We start from the raw sequence: 17,019 nt of genomic DNA on the forward strand, positions 1-17,019 counted from the left end.
TTCAGAAAATTCTGGGTAGAAATTTGTTCCCGTTGTGTCTTTTAGGGCCAGTGGCAGGCTGCCACTTGGCCTCTCTGGAGTTGTCAAATTTTCTTGAGTTATAATTGGTTGTTGGTGTTTTTCATGGGCCAATAGCTACAAGCCACGTTGGCCAATGGGTGGCCTCCCAAGGGCATATTAAAATTATGTATGGGCCAAACTACCCCCCCACATGAGTCGAACATGGGACGGTTAAGCATAAGTCAAGTGCCTTACCACTAGTCCACATGGTGGTTCTTAATATCCATAGAGCCTAACTTCTATTTAAAGTTTGTGCAATTGTTATTTGGGTAAAGGGCTTAGAGCTAAGATCTAGGCCCCGGCCATGCTACACCAATGAGACCGTAGATAGGGGAGCCAAGGGTTTGGGCTTAGTCTTGGCCTAAGGTCCTGACACCCACAACCATACAGCCCACCCGACCATACCACAGAGCCAATAGAGCAAGGGAGAAGGGAATATCCCTAGCCTAGGGTCATAACCACTACATATAAGGCGTAGGATTTGGAGCACTAGGCAGAAGGTGCTTCGAATGGGGGCCCAACCCCAAGCCACATCACTCTTATGTGACAACAACGTGGAGAGTGGGGAGTAAGGCGAAAGGTGACAAGGTGTGGGTCTAGCCCCATTTCCGATGGACCATAAAGTGACTACTCATGAGAGGAAAAGGGGTTCGATGGGAAGGGCAGACAGTTAACCCCGCCCTAGGTTCCATGGTACCCCATGTAACCATTCACTCATATTTAAGGGCTAGACGAGCGGTGGCAGGCATTAAGGCCCAGACTGCTGCCATATGCTGTTATAGATCTAGCCCAGAAATATATGATAATATAAATAAACCCAAGAATAACAAGATTTGAATATAGAAATGCTTCACTTTATTGATCAAAACCCTTAAGGTAGGGCAACACCATACATTCACTCCTTAAGGAAGGAGAGCATTCCACAAGCCGTATGCCTGTTCATACAATATTCCTTCACATCTCTCAATGGGGAGTCTCTAGCCTCTATATAGGCCTCATACATACAATACCATGGGTCAATATGATGGTTCCCTCAATATCATCTATCTAATACCATGGGCCCATTACATTATTGCTAACTACTTGTGGTCCCTTACATGATACGGGTTAACCACCTTATTTTTTACTATGGCCCATCCATTATTACACAATTCCCTTGGGTACCTCCCTTTGTACCCTATATTATCCCCCCTAGGTACACTACATATGTGCCCACACAACCCTAATTTTTTGTCTCAAGGGGTTAGAGGATGAATTAAAGTTCCCACAAAATGCACTGGCAGAGAGCAAAAATGTCACTTCATTAGTGATTCCCATGGTGGATTTGTAGGACAGTTAGCCAAAAAGGAGAATTTGTAGGATGGTTAACACTCAAGTTCATGGATGAGCTTAGAGCTCATAACTATTTGAGTTTTATTCAAATGGAGCTCTGAAAGAGGCTACCTAGGGGTTTTTGGATAGTTTTGATCAAATGGTGACCCTTGTTTTTTGATTTGAGAAGATATAAGTAGTCCCTTTGTAGGTTTAAGGTTAAAGGTGTATTGATCAGTAAAGGTTCAGAAGACATTCTGGAAGGTATTTGGACATGGAAAAGACCTTGTAGGTGTATTCTCACTTTTAGAAGGCTACTACAATAGTTGTAACTAGTAGGGTTAAGCTCAAGTGAAACTTCTCTTATCATGAAGTTTGGTTTATGTGCTTCAATTTGGAATTGAAGTGTTCACATGCTTGTTTTAGCTCATTTAAGTTGGAATATGTCATATTTGTAGGAGATGCTTTGAGTTTCTTCTAATGTGAGAGTTATTTGTAGGATAACATTACCTTGTAGGGGTAATAACCACAAATTTACCTACAACAAATGTTTATGTACTTCATTGATACTGAATAAATGAGTGGTCTAGTCATGTTGACAAACCTAGAGATGTAGCCCAAGAGGGGTGAACTCTGTCAACAAACCTTTGTCTTTCTCGTCATTATTCCTTCATGGATTATGTGTGTTATGTTCATTATGTTTAATTACATATGAAGACTAATTCATGATTGAAGAGACATTGAACAACCTATTGTTTCAAGACCCATTTTTATTTTTGCAAAGCGTTGACACGGTCCTAAATTTTTGTTTTATTTTATTTTTGGAAAGAGGAAGAAATAACCAAATCCAATTTTAAATCAGTTTGGTGTTAGAGCACCAGTTGACCAAGTTGTAAGAATAGGCAGCAAAAAGAGTTTTCAAGAGCTAGAGGAGCAGAATTTAGCTCTTCAGATGGAGAACATAGAAGTGAGAACGACGTTAGAGATAGATGAAGAGGAGAAGAGACACATGCACTTTGTTTTGTAGGAAGTTCTTGAGCATTACAGAAAGCTATACTCCTGTATGAATAAGAGGAACCTCCAACATGAGGCCAGTATGTGGTCATGGTTCAAACAGTGGTTTTGGACCATATGTGGAAGATGTTGCATGTGAATTTTGCAAAAATCTTCAAGAAGCACACCATGTGGCAATGGATAAGAGTGGGTGTCTAGAGTCATCTACAAGTTGACCATCATCGTTATCATTAAAAGCTGAGAAAATGAATGAAAAATTTAAGGAGGTAATTAGCATCACATGTTCCACTCCTTTCGTTTATATGCATAACAACACTTTTGCAGCATTCGAGAAACATACCAAGGGTATAGGTATGAAGTTTCTTTCCAAGATGGGATATGAAGGTGGAGGTCTTGGCAAAAATGGTCAAGGTATTACCAATCCAATTATGGTTGACAAAAGACCGAAGTACTAGGTATTGGGATATAACTGAAAGTAGTTTGGAGAATGTTCCAAATATCTTGAGGTACATCAAACATCTGAGCAGGAGATGTCACCCCCTTATGACAACAATTGAAGTTGCAACTCTAAAGACATGTATAACTCTCAAGCGTGTTTTCCAATGCATGGAAATTTTGAATACTTGTGGAATCAATAACCTTGTACATTTTATGATGCTTTTGACCATTGCGTGGATGTATGTGAGAATCATATGATAATGGTTAAAATAATGAACCAAATTTTTGGCATCAAGTATAATGAATTTATTTCACATGAGAAAAATTCTATGTCAGCAAACAAGAAGAAGTTTTTTGTGCTCATTGCAAAGTGCATGGACATGACATTAAACAATGTTGGAAGTTACATCTGGAACTTCCTTCAAACAAAGTTAAATATATTATGTTGCATTATGCAAGGGAAACAAAAGGTGGAAAATAGGACACTCCAAAATCCTAAGTGACCTTCAAGACAAGCAGATGCAAGAAGAGAATGCATATGCCTAGGAGAAGCAAAGTTTGGGTACATTTATTGTAAAGTTGTGTTGTAAAATTCTGTAAATAGTTATTTTCATTTCATGTTTAGGTACTTTTGTAAAGAGAAAAGTCATTGTCACTATGTACAACAAGTAGATGTTTTTGAGTTATGTATGTATTGACTTGTTATAGTCCACATGTTAAGGAATTTTGTGAATGTACAAGATTGTTGTTCAAAGTTGTCTACAAATTGTCATATGTTCACTGATACAAGTATTTGATTTGATACTTGTGTGAATTGAATCTTTGTTTTTAAGATCGTCTAACATGACTATGTATTGTAGGAAAGGTCAATCATATCATGGAAAATTTTGCGGCAATGTATTTTTCATGTAGAAGCTTAGCTTGAAGATGTTAAAGTAAGTTTATTTTTCTTATGAATTCCTAGATGGAGTCAAGTTTTCCTTCAACGGTTTAAATTTAAGATGAAGTGCTTTTGGGGTGGTGAAAATATGAGAGTAAAGAGAATGTTCAGATTCTACTCATCAATATTTTTTTACTACAAGAGTGATAATAATGATGGCTCAATTCTTAACAGGACAATAGGTCCAAATCAAGATGATAATTAAAGTGCTTTGATTGGGGCTTGAAGGGCATGAATTGAAGATTTTCCATTTGGATTGTGTTTCTGGGTGTTTTTGAGTTCCAACCTCTTTATATTGACTACGAAAGTAAACTTTTGGAGTCCAAAAGTTCTAGTGGGGAGGTGTGATTAGGTAATCAATTTTATGGTCTAAAACGAAAGTGCCCATAACTTCTTGAAACTTGCGCCAAATCGAACTGCCCATTGTTCTGAATCCAACGACGTCCATTTCACCTCAATCCAACACTGGATTCTCAAGTTATTGCATGCTTGTTGTTTTCTCAAACATGTAAAAAAAATGGCAATTTTGGTGTTTGACTATGTTGTTTAGGCCCAATGGTAGGCTACCACTTGGCTTCTCTGGAGTGGTCAAATTTTCCTGAGTTCCTATTGGTTTTGGGTGTTTTTTATGGGCCAATAACTGGGAGCATGTGGGCCAATGGGTGGCTTCCACGTGGCCTCCCAAGGGCATATCAAAATTATGTATGGGCCAAACTCCCCCCTACCCCCCCCATAAGAGTTGAACACAGGACCAGTCGAGTGAAATTCAAGTGCCTTACCACTAGGGCACATGGTGGTTCTTAATATTAAAAGCACCCAACTTCTATTTAAGGTTTGCGAAATTATTATTTGGGGAAAGGGGCCAGGGCTAAGACCTAGCCCTCGACCACCCCACTCCCACGAGACCATGGATAGGGGAGCCAAGGGCTAGGGCTTAGTCCTAGCCTGAGGTCCCGTTTCCTAGAGAAATACAACCCATCAGACCATACGCAGGAGCCAATAGATAAAGGGAAAAGGTAAGAGCCCTAGCCCAGGGTCATAACTACCACATATAACAACAAGCATAGGATTTGGGGCGCTCGACATAAGGCGCTCTAATGGGGAGCTAGCCCAAGGCCACGTGGCCCTTATATGACCACATCGCAAAGGACGGGGCATAAGGCGAAAGTTTTCAAGGTGTAGGGGCCATCCCCAAGTCCGATGGACCATAAAGTGACTACATGCCAGAGGACAAGGGGCCCGACGGTAGCGGAAAGCAGTTATCACAGCCTGAGGTCTCAAGGGGTCAGAGGATGAATTAAAGTTCCAACAAAATGCACGGTGGAGGGCGAAAATGTCACCCCTTTAGCAATTTTTGGGGCAGATTTTTAGGATAGTTTGCTAGAAGGGAGAATTTTTACGATGGCTAATAGTCAATTTCATTGATGAGCTTAGAGATCATAAATTTTTGATATTTTATCCCAATGGAGCTTAGAAAGATGATACCTAGCGGTTTTTGGACAGTATGGATCCAACAGTGATCTATGTTTTCTGATTTGAGCACATCTAAGTAATCTTTTTTTAGGTTTGAGGCTAAAGCTGTATGGATCAAACAAGGTTTGGAAGAAGTTATAGAAGGTATTTGGACATGGAGAAGACCTTGGATGGGTATTCTCACTCTTAGAATGCTATTGTAGTAGCTGTAACCAACAGGGTTTAGTTCAGGTTCAACTTTTCCTATCATGAAGTTTTGTTTATGTCCTTCAATGTGCAATTGAAGTTTTCATATGCTTGTTTTAGCTCGTTTTAGTTGGATTATGTCATCTTTGTAGGATATTCATTGATTTTTTGTTGTTGTCAGAGTTCTTTGTAGAAGAATATTACCTTGTAGGGTTAATAGCCACATATTTGCCTGCAGCAAATGTTTATGTACTTCATTGATACTGAATATATGAGTGGTCTAGTCATGTTGACAGGCCCGAAGTTCTAGCCCATGAGGGGTGAACTCCATCAACAACCCTTTTCCTTTCTCTTCATTATGCCTTCGTGGATTATGTGTGTTATGTTAATTATGTTCAGTTACATATGGAGACTAATTCATGATTGAAGAGACATTGAACAACTTGTTTTTCAAGACCCATTTTTATTCTTGAAAAGCGTTGACACGATCCTAAATTTTTGTTTTATTTAATTTTGGAAAATAGGAAGAAATCACCTAATAAAATTTCAGATAACCAATGTCTCTTTTAAATAAATGAGCAATTTTCATTTTGAAACTTCCAGTTAACCACTTAATAACTTTTGTAAAACATAGTGGTGATTCTTTCTGTGGAAAGCACACAAGTAATTGTAGCATAATGTAAATGTATATATAAACAAAACTTTGGGTACTCAAGGTTGGGGTTAGTTCGACTTTGGGTCGAGCCCGAGATGGGGGTCAAACAATCTAAGCCTAGAAAGTTTCGTGTAGAGCTGTGAGGGTCAAAGAGTAGGCTTAGAGATACTTTATATTAATAGTTAACCATTTCCTTTTTGCCTCAAAGAATCTTGGTAAAGACAAGAAAACAATGCTGAAAAAAAAACTAAAATGCACACCATCATATTCATAACCCATAACTCCGTGACGGGGAAAAACATCAAAACAATAAATAAATTTATATTCAAAGGAAGAATTTAATCAAAACATGTATATCTATATATATAATAATGCATACATTCAAAAATAAGTAAATTTTCAGCCTCCTATGGAGATTCGACTATATATATACACTTTAGACAAAAGAGGTTCAGACAATTGAAGAAAATTGCAGAGGAAGGCCCCCTTTCTCTTGCAATCTAGAGCCAAGTTCGAGCATACTCTAGAGTTAAAGTCAAGAAACGGGTCTCAGTACCCTATTTAGACAAACCTAGAACAAAATGGTATAAACCCTTGCACCATTTAGAAGCAAGAAAATTAAGAACTTTGAAAAACGAAATGAATGTCTGCCATCATGCATATAGTGTCTCGATCGTTGCCCCGAAGTAGTAAATATGCATGTACCTATGCAATAATAATAGAAAACAAACAAACCCTAATATAAATCTAGGAGAAAATCTTAATTACAACAAAAATACCGAGTTTCTTACATGAGGAGATAAAGTGGGTTCATCTCTAGCATGCCTTCAGAAACCTGGAAGGTTAGTGTATCATAAGAACCACGTAATTGATAACCTTGAATAAATCTTAACTCGGAGGTTTTCACAAATAAATTTACCAGAGGAAGGACAGGCATGACCAATACTAATTCCAGCCGCAGGAGGATATGCCATCACTGGAAAGAGAAACAAGAAAACCTGTAAAAGCAAGACAGATGAACCAGTGAAATGAAACAGAACAAACCCTTCCCAATGTAAGTTAAGATGTGTGAATACGACTTGGTTGTAGGTGAAATTGGCGTTCTAGAAGGCATAGGTCTCACCAAGAGAAAAGTTGCAGAGCCAGACTTCAATGAGAAAAAGGTGCAGAATGATGAATGACCTCCAATATGGGGCTGAAAGTGGTTACCTCCTTCCAAAACTAGAGAGCCTCCACCATAGATCAAAAACCCTACAAATGGACAGTGGAGATAAGTGGGCCATGTGTCCCATGTCATCGGCACTATAACTTGTATTGGATTGTTAAATGCGCAATAAAATTCTTAAATGTTGTGTACACACTATGGTGTGACAGATAAATATATTGTAATAGTTAACATTGGATTTAGCGCTAGTGTGCCTTTCACCTTAAAAAAGGAATCAAATCATTATAAGACCCTTGTTATCAACAATTTATAACAATTTCATTCAGTAAATAAATTGATTATTATGGGTATCAAATTTTTCTTTTTATGTGCATGAAAATAATTTTTATATTGATGGTTAGACATGTTACAAGTGGTATCAAAGCTTGGTTTCAATAATGTGTCCCGGTCGGGAAATGGTAGTGATGATAAGTGTGTTTAAATGTGCACAATGCAAGAGAGTGTGTAGATAAATATATCACGATGAGAAGAGGGGATGGAGGGAAATTTTCATCAAGATCAATAGGTGGAGTGTGGCCTACACCAAATCCAAAAGTGTGTGTGTAGCTGGGTGTAGAAAATAAACACCAAACAAATATGCTACTTGAAACTATTCAACAATTTCAATATGAAATGGTTTGATTAAGAACTGACAATGAAAGTCTGATGCATGAATGGGAGAGGATCTTAAAAATCCTCTCACAAAAATAAAACCACCAAACCTCTCTACCCAGTCCTGAGCATAGAAGGATAGATGATGAAGAACATCAACATCGAATCGAGGATACTCCAAAGGGGAGTCATATGTAGAGAATTGACGGAAACAAAGTGTATCATGAAGAAGAGTTGGGAAATGTTTCCAAACCAAGGAAAGCAAAGAAACAAAAACTGGAATTGAAGGGGGAATTCAGAAATATTAAACCCCCAACCTTTAATGGTTAAGAAAAGGAGGCTCCATAAAGTTGCCTCATCATCATGAATAAGTATTTTCAAGTTTATGAATATGACAGTAATCTTAAGGCTAGGTTGTCCATCTATCAGCTTCAAGGGAAAGCCACCTTATGGTGGGAAGAGGTAAATATAGTGAAAGGGATGGAGGAGCAGGATGTAACAAAGGAGGAATTTAAAAAAAAAAATCAACAATAAATATTTGACAGAGTGATTCTATGATGAAAAATATAAACAATTCCATGCTTTAAGGTTGAGACAACTAACTATGGATGAATATGTGACCAAGTTTACGTCCTTATTAAGATATGTGCCATATATCCAAGAGGGAAAAGGCAAAGTAAAACACTTCCTTAATAGTCTGCCTGCATTGATGAAGGAAATAATAGAGTTTGATAATCCTAAAACCATGGACGAAGAAATTCGGATGGCTCAAATGTGTTACTAACAAACAAAGTAGAAATGGGAATCTAGTAAAATTTTGTCTCAGAGGAAGGGACAAAATAATCCTCATAATGTCAGAGGCACTAAATCTGCAAATTTTAGAAATTCATAGAGAAATCAATCAAATAAACAACCTTGAAGGAATCCACAAAAACCCAGGTGGCAAGAAGAAACTAAGTCTACTGAAGAATCAAATAAGCAGAGCCTAGTCAGGTATAGAAGCCTCCTTTGCAATGTTGGGGCTATGGAGAACCCCACTATTATAAGAATTGTTGCCACCACGCCAGATCTGAACAAGTTTCCAATGTACAAGAAGCACCTACGGTCGGGGAGGTGGCAAGGATTATGCCCAGGATTAATGTTGTGCTGGAAGACCGCCAAGTTGATTACCAACCTATTGTGGTAGAACTGGAAGGTAAGTTAATTAATCAATCTATGTCTATTTTAGTAGGTCAGGTGCAAGCTTAAATTACGTTAGCCCCAACGTAGTGGAAAAATGTTGTTTTCCAACTTATAAATTTAGACATCTCTGGCTAGTCCAACTAGACGAGGGTAAATGCAAAAGTGCCCAGTTGTCCCATTAAGGTAGGGGGTTAGCACATAAAGGAAAAATTAAATGTTTTTCCTTTAGGACCATATGATTTGCTACTTGGGATGGACTGGTTGGAGGGGCACTGGTCTATTGTGAATTGTAACAAAAATTCCATTAGCTACTTTGTTGAAGATAGATCCCAGCAGTAAATTCAAAGGGTTAGGAAACCTATGAAGTTATGTCCCATCACTACTTCTCAATTGGGCAAGTGTATTAGAAAAGATTGTGTGATTTATGTGGTCCAATTTGGCTATTCTAATTCTAAATATAAGACTACCACTTTGGAAAACATACTAATAGTCCAAGAATTTACCGATGTGTTTCCTGAAAATATACCAGGGCTAAAGTGGTTCATACAGTTGAAGAAAATTGCAGGGGAAGCCCTTTTTCTTGCAATCTAGAGAAAATTTTGAGCATTCTCTAGAGTCAAAGTCAAGAAACGGGTCTTAGTACCCTAATTAGACAAATCTATAACAAAAGGGTACAAACCCTTGGACCATTTAGAAGCAGGAAAAACAAGAACCTAGAAAAACCAAATGAATGTCTATCACTATGCATATATTGTCTCAGTCATTTCCCTGAAGTAGTAAATATGCATGTACATATGCAATAACAAAAAAAAGTGGTCAAATCCTAATATAAATCTAGGGGTAAATCACAATTACAACAAAAATATTAAGTTTCTTACCTGAGGAGATAGAGCTGGTTCATCTCCAGCACGCCTTAGGAAACCTGGAAGGATAAGGTATCATAAGAACTGTGTAATGAAGAACCTCAAATAAAAATTTACTGAGGGATTTTCACAAAGAAATGTATCAGAGGAGGGATTGGCATGACTAGTACTAATTCCAGCCGGAGGAGGATATGTCATCACTAGAAAGAGAAACAAAAAAACTTGTAAAAGAAAGAAAGGTGAGAAAATGAAATGGAACAGAACAAAACCTTCCCAATATAAGTTAAGATGTGCGAATACGAATTTCTTGTAGGTGAACTTGGCGTTTTGGAAGGCACAGGTCTCACCATGAGAAAAGTTGCAAAGCTAGACTTCAATAGAAAAAGGTGCAAAATGACAAACGAGCTCCGAGCTTGGGGTGAAAGTGGTTACCTCTTTCCAAAACCGAAGAGCCTCCACCGTAGATCAAAGTCCCTACAGATGGATGGTGGACATAATTCCATTTGTGTCGTGTCATCGATGCTATAACTCATACTAGATTGTTAAATGCGGAATAAAATTCTTAAACTCTGTGTATACACTATGGTGTGACAGTTAAATATATTTTAATAGTTCACATTGGATTGAATGCTAGTGCGCCTTTCAGCTTAACAAAGGAATAAAATCATTATAAGCCCCTTGTTATATATCATGTATGACAATTCCATTGAATAAATTGACTCACTATTGTGAGGATCAATTTTTTTTTTGTATGAAAATAATTTTATATTAATGGTTAGACATGTTACACAACCATTCAAATTTATAATTATAAAACATTTTAAATGAAATTTAAATCAAATTAATTGGTAAATATAGGGAAAAAATTGGAAACCAAAATATTTACACTAATATAATATAATATTATATCAAGTGTTTTTTATTATATTAATATGTTTAAATTTTTTAATAAAATTAAATGTTAAGTTATTATCAATATATAATTTAAAATATTAAAATTTAGTTAATTATGTTAAGCAATTAGGTTGATCTTGTACTTGGTTCATATGGGTTATCTCCATAATATGCTAGGAGTTAGATATTTTGGGGAATTTTAACATAAGCATTGCATTCATATTTATTTTACATTTTCCCAAATTGGCTAAATGAAGTATCCTAAAAAACTACATTCCCATATAGATTTAATTTATTTAATTTTATACTTTTTAATACTTAAATATATATTTATGTTTAAAAACTATTAAAAATAAATTTAAACATATTATCAACATTTTCAAATAAAGTATACAGATTTTTTAAATATATTATATATAATTACAGTTTGTAACACCCTATGCTTCACAAACATTTACTTGTTACCTAGTTTTACTTATTATTTCAAACTCTTACTTTGTATAACGTAAATTGTTAAAGAATTAAGACTTGGAAGCTAGAACATATCTTGTTATTTATTAATTAAAGAATTTAAACAGTTTTTCAAAGAACTAAAAGAATCAGTTAAATAACTCCTGAGACAGTTACAAACAGTTGCTCATCTGTTTCCTTAAAAGGGGAAAGTGGTAGAATCCTAAGGGGTTGGGAAAAATATAGAGGTAGGGAAGAAAGAATTATGCTGCCCAGATTTTCCTTGAGCTGGACAAGTAACGAGTGGAAAAATTGTGGATTACAGTTGAAATGGTTTGAGACTTGAGGCTAGACCTTGGTCCTGATGCCCAAGATATCAGACTACAACCAACTTATCGACTGTCAGGAGTAGGAAGAGGTCAGAGGGGGATTTTGGACATAGTCACCAGATCCGTGGCTGGGTGGTGAGACTTTCCAAGAAAAGGAAATACTTACATGGTTATAATTATAACATAGACAGATAAGTAGTACATTATGTGCTTTATAATCATTAACTGAAAAGAGTTATTAATATTCAGTAATGGGTAGTTAATAATAGAGCAGAATACTAGAGACAATCTGTCATTTTATATTGTTAAATATATTATGTTATTTCTCTTACTACTAGATATATTCTGTCTTTTCTTTATTAGTCGATGAATAATAATGAAGGAATTCTTGTAGCTTTACTTCTCTAGGAAATAACCCCAAACTATTTCAGAATCCTAATGCATCAGTGAATTAGAGAAGTTAACAAAAGAACAATTTATGGATTTTAGAACAATTATTAGATTATGTCCAAACCATTTTATTCACCTTAAAAAGTTAAGGATGCATAAAATAAACTGAGAGTGTACATTATGGAACCATAAAATTTCAACAGACATAATTAACCATACTTCTCAAAAGCAATGTCCCCAATTAAGTTATGCCCTTCATAGTGTTATCACTCAGATTTTCCTTGAAGTTGTTGGAAGAGGAAAGGGGTCTGAGGTAACCACAAACCAACTTTAAGATACAGACTCTAGCCAATCTGTATCCAGAGAGGGCTCTCTCTTTATGATTTAGCTTGGTTGTGAAAGATATTAGGCTAGTTGTGAATTTTTAGGTGTTTTGTTTGAGTTTGGGTGGTGAGATTCAATAGCAGAGGGGTAAAACTGTGTAGCTTAGGCCATTGGGCTAATGGAGTCAAATAATATGGCTTAACTGGATTTGTTTTCTTAACAAAGGATGGTTTCACAGGGCAAGATGGTCAAACGGGGAACAAATAACAACTTGGGATAGATGGAATGGGTTCAAAATCAGTGAAGGGTAGTTAAGAATCCTTCAGCATATTTAAAGAGGGAACTTGAATGATTACTACTAAAGAGCAGTTAAGAATTCTTTAATAAATAATCAAAATGAACGAACTAGAAAATAAGAGCAATTTCGATTTCACTGTTTATCCTAATTTAGAAGAAAAGATGGAGAATAATAATGATTGAAAACACGTCCACGGGGCTTTGGATTGATGGTGAATGGGTGCACTGTTAAGGCACTCCTTGTGATAGGTCACCGGTTCAAATCCCCCGTGGGTACTTAGGTTAGTCTTAACTAGAAAAAAAAAAAATAATGATTGAAAACACAGTGCAATCAAGCATATTCTGAATTAATATTTTTCATTTATCATTCAGATGTGAAACATAGATGATATAATAAACAAGGAAAACTTTAAAACATAAGGTATAGAGGACTTATTGATCCGGTGTTTGCTTCAAGAAATCTGTGAAAAGTCCTTTGCTTCAATTCTTTATCCAACAATCCATACAAAAGTTGGTCCAACAACACTTTATTCCAAAATAATCAATATTACAGCAATGTCTAAGAATCCACACTCAATACTCCAATTGAGGGGGTATTTATACAAAACTTTTTACAATGAAATATCTCATAACAAAGTGAGATATAAATTGGGGTGACTAATCATATCCTTCAAGAAAATAGGGCTAGAAGACCTCGTAGATGACAGATAAGGCAACCGAATGGTTTGCTATCCCTATTTCTGAGAATGTGTTGGAGTTAGGCCCTATGATTTGGCCTCTTGTTGTCCTTGGTGTAATTATGTGTTGGCTGCTCTGTTTTGACCTTCCTACTGATACACTTTACCTGCATCTAATACTCTTTATGTGTTGATCTCTTTTCATCCTCTTTATCTTCATTGACTGTAGTAAAAATCAAAATTTACCTTTTACTTAGAATAAATTACAAAATTTCAAGCATTTCTTCCCACCATTTTGGTTGTGGTATTCTGGTTTACTGAAGCTTTCTGAGGGTTTCATCTATTTCTGTATACTTGAAAATGTAGGCTGAATTGAAAAAAAGTGTTTCAGTTCATGCTCAACATAAAATAAGTTCTCTAGGTTGTCGTAGAGCACCCTGCCTGTAGGCAATGCTTTTATCCTTGCTGCACTTGTTGATGAACCTGCTTGGTTGCCTGCATAATTATTCAATTTCTCCACATAATATTTATGTCTCATCAACCTATCATTGATCACTAAAGGACTGGGTAGCCCTTTATTCTGCAAAATATCAAACTTCTCCATAAAAGCATTAATCTCTGCCCTCATGTCATGACATCTTCTTTCTAAATTCTGCATTAAAGTTTTCTTGGTTAATACCCTTTTGATTTCCAAAATGGTTTCTATCCTGTCATTAATGGCTATTTCTTCTAGCTGTTCTTTATTTCTCGTATTCAAAAAATGTATAAGCCTGTTGGCTTCCTTGGGCATTTTTCCTAACTCTACTCTTGTTCTTTGGATTTCTTCTTGGGCTGCCTTCACGAGATCAATCTGCTCAAAAATTACTTGGATAGAAGGCCAAAAATCATTTATGGATTGAGTGATGTTGGCCCAAAGAATTCTCTTGATTTCTGTTAGAGGCTTGTCAAATGTAAGATCCTTCTCCAATGATTTTATTTTGTTTTCTAACATTTTAATCTCTCTTGTTTTTTCTGCAACATTTACCTTTGAGAGATCATAGCTTCGTTCCATTTTGGCATATTGCTCCTTTAGCTTATTTAGTTCTGAAACCTGTAGTTTCAGGTCTTCCATTGATTTTACTAACGCTTTTGTGCTCAAATTAGCAGTACTACCCTGTGCTACACCCACTGTTCCTGTTGTTGTTGTACCTGTAACTGCCTCTGTTGTGACTGCTGGAATATTTGGTGCCAATGCTGCTCCTAGAGTTGATGGGACTGTTGTTGATACTACTGGTATCATATTGGGAGGCTGGGAGGTCGACTCTCCCTGCTTGTCCTTCAATGCCTTTTCAAGTGCTTGTTCAATATCATTCAGTCTTTCATTAAGCTTTAAGAGCAAATCCATCATTTCTTCTTCAAATTTTTTCTTTATAACCTCATCGGTCTGTGGGTGCCTTGAAGGAGGCAGCTTTAGTTGTTTACTTAGGGCAGCAATATCTTCATCTTTCTTTTTTATTAGTGCTTCTACACCTTTCACATCTTTGGGACTTTATTCTATTATGTTTGGCCTGAGAGGAGGCATTTTCCAAGTTTAGTTGAGCAGTAGTGTTGTCCAAAGAATTTTGTAACCTGTGGGCCATCATTGCCTTGCCAGTCAAGGTTGAGTAAATCATTTCTCCTGTCTGTTTATGCAACTCAATTTGATCCAAAGGATGAATATCCTTTGCCATGACTTCGAAATTTGTTCTGAGATAATCTGTTGCTGATCTAGGCTGCTACACTTTGGGCTTGAAATAGCTCATTATCATCTTGCCTTCTTTGATGTCATAGGCTGACATCAATCTCTGTTGATTTGTAGGAGCCATCTTCAAATATTGGTTATAAACTTGCAGCCTCAATGGATCATTCCTGGCTTTTATTTCTGTGAATGTTTTCTTGATGTCTGAGGCATCAGTCCCTGGTGGCTTGGAAGAAGATATCTCTATGTTTTTCTGCCTTTCTAGCTCCTGCCTCTGAGAGCTAGTGGATGTTCCTCCTACTGGGAAAGTTTGTTGGCTTTCCACTCTTTCTTCCCTCTGACTATCTGTATTTTCTTCTGCAAATTCCTCCTCTCAAAGAGGATTTAATCTCTGTCTCTTTGTTCCAGGCTGTCCTGATGGTTCACTGGTAGGGGTAGTTTTTTCCCTGTCTCTCTTTTTGTTTCTTTCCTCATTTAGAGGAGTTTGCAGAATTGGAGGCTCTCCTATATTGACCTGAGTGGGAGGAGTCTGTATTTGAGCCTATTCTCTGGTAGTTTTAGGCTGCTTGAACATTGTAGGCTATTCAGTGTGTTGAAAGCTGGTCTATAATTCTTTGCCTTTTGATGACCCTGTAGCGGGTATACTTGTTTCTTGTGAAGGTTGCTGAGAGGTTCCAGCACTGGAGGCACCAACTCTTGACCTTTCAGATAAGTTAAATGATAACTGCCCAAAAGAATCCAAGTCAAGTGTTTTCTCAAGATCTCTCATAACTTTCCCAAAATTGACATGTTCACTATCATGCTGTACTAGGGTACCTTCCCTCCATTCATACATATGTGCATATTTTTCATTTTCTAGAATTCTATGATGAATATATGGGCACAACCTATTCTTCATTCTCCTATCACATATAAAACTGTTAGGATCATATGGTTTCCACTCAAAACTCTTTTGTAACTTAACTTGCTCTTCTAAATTTTTTTCTGCTTCTTTCCATGCTTCCCTAGTGTTGTAGACAAAAGGGCCTAGCTAGTTCTTGATTCTAACCTGAGCTTTCTTCTTGGCATTACAAAAATGGACTAGGTCTGCATTTATCATTTGCCTGAAATACTCCAATGCAAAGAGTCTCATTGGAACATACTTTGGTAGCTTAAAAGGGCAGGGTTCACATCCATAAATCCTGATTTCTATGTGATTATTATATAGGTACCGGTCACCTATCCTATATTACTTGGAGAGTTGGAGGATTTTCTTCATATCACCATTTATCCTAGGAGGGGAAACTCCTTTCAATAAAGTGGTTGCTGAATGGACAAATAGGTCAATGAACTCATTGTAGGTGTAAGGGGTCTCAAGGAATTTATGGAAAATGGGACTCCAAAAAATGACAGACCTTTGATTGCCTCTAGTATCAAGTTTCTTGACAGGGAAGGGGAAGCTGTCTGATCGATAATACAAAAGAACATGATGGATGAAAGTAGTGTATTTGAAGTCTCCTTCATTGTCCAGTCTTAGGAATTGGTCATGAATTTTGCTGGCAATATAAAAGGCATAATCATATTTAATAGCAGGAGGTTGTCCAGGAGTAAAAATTGACAATAATACCAAGGTTATCTCATCGACATACTCTCCGGAGTTGAATCCCATGATTAATGCTATCATATCAATAATAATTCTTCTTGTATATGTAAAGCAAACCTGCAGATAAGAAGGTGGGCCTTTAGGTTGATGTTTAGGGTCCATGAACATCTGACAGATGCGAGTCAGTTCTGCTTGAGACAATTGGGGAGCTCTTTCAAGTAAGTATCTCATAGAAAGGGGAGTGAGAGCATGACTAGAATGAAATTGCAGCATTTCATTGATGGACTGAGCAGTTATGGGAAAAAGGACTTCTTGACTTGGGGACATGACTGCTCTTTGATTAGGGTCATAATTGGCACAACAGTGATGAATGATATCTGGGAAAACATGGACTAAAGGGAGGACGTACACAAGAAGGTTG

Source organism: Pinus tabuliformis, chromosome 8 (genome assembly GCF_031772625.1).
Source record: "Pinus tabuliformis cultivar Carrire ecotype Pingquan chromosome 8, CPIR1, whole genome shotgun sequence".
Classification (NCBI taxonomy): domain Eukaryota; kingdom Viridiplantae; phylum Streptophyta; class Pinopsida; order Pinales; family Pinaceae; genus Pinus; species Pinus tabuliformis.